The following is a 718-nucleotide window of genomic DNA, read 5'->3' on the forward strand; positions in this document are numbered from 1 at the left end:
CTGTTTCTCCTTCCACCACTGTGTGCTCAGTTTTGCTGTGTGCTTTGGGTCATTGTCATGCTAGGTAAACCTTCTTCCCATTAACAACTTTCTGGCAGAGCACAGCAGATTTTCCTCAAGAATTTGATGGTATTTTGCCCCATCCACTTTTCCTTCTGTCCTGACTATGGATGGGTATCGTCAAGGTTTTAACGGTATTACTACTCTTACCCATACTGCTTATCGATTCGGTACTTTAACGGTATTCTTATCGGTACTTTTTGTTTTATATATATATATATATATATAAAACAATGACTTCAAACAATGTTTTGCATTCACTGCTTTCATATTCTCATTCAATTTACAGTTTGATGTAGGCCTACTATCCACTTAAACAATACATGATGAAGTTTCAGGACATTTTATTTGACTTGTATGTACTATTTATGTAAATGCGTAACTTTGATGTGTTTTAACTGGCGCGCGCGTTGAGCATTCAAATCGCATTTAAACTGAAGCGGAAGGAGTTACCATGGAAACGGGGCGTCAACTCACTCAGCTGACAAGTAGCGAGAGTCCTCTCTCTGCTGTTTTCACTGCTTCTAAGGTAAGTTTAGTCGCTAAAATTACACAAATAATACATACAACCATTCCTGACACTTTCATACATGCAATTGACACGTTTCTGTTGAATCTTTACAGGAATGGATTAGTGTCTTCAAAAAGACCATTAGCA

Source organism: Sinocyclocheilus anshuiensis, unplaced genomic scaffold (genome assembly GCF_001515605.1).
Source record: "Sinocyclocheilus anshuiensis isolate Anshui unplaced genomic scaffold, SAMN03320099.WGS_v1.1 scaffold1230, whole genome shotgun sequence".
Lineage (NCBI taxonomy): Eukaryota > Metazoa > Chordata > Actinopteri > Cypriniformes > Cyprinidae > Sinocyclocheilus > Sinocyclocheilus anshuiensis.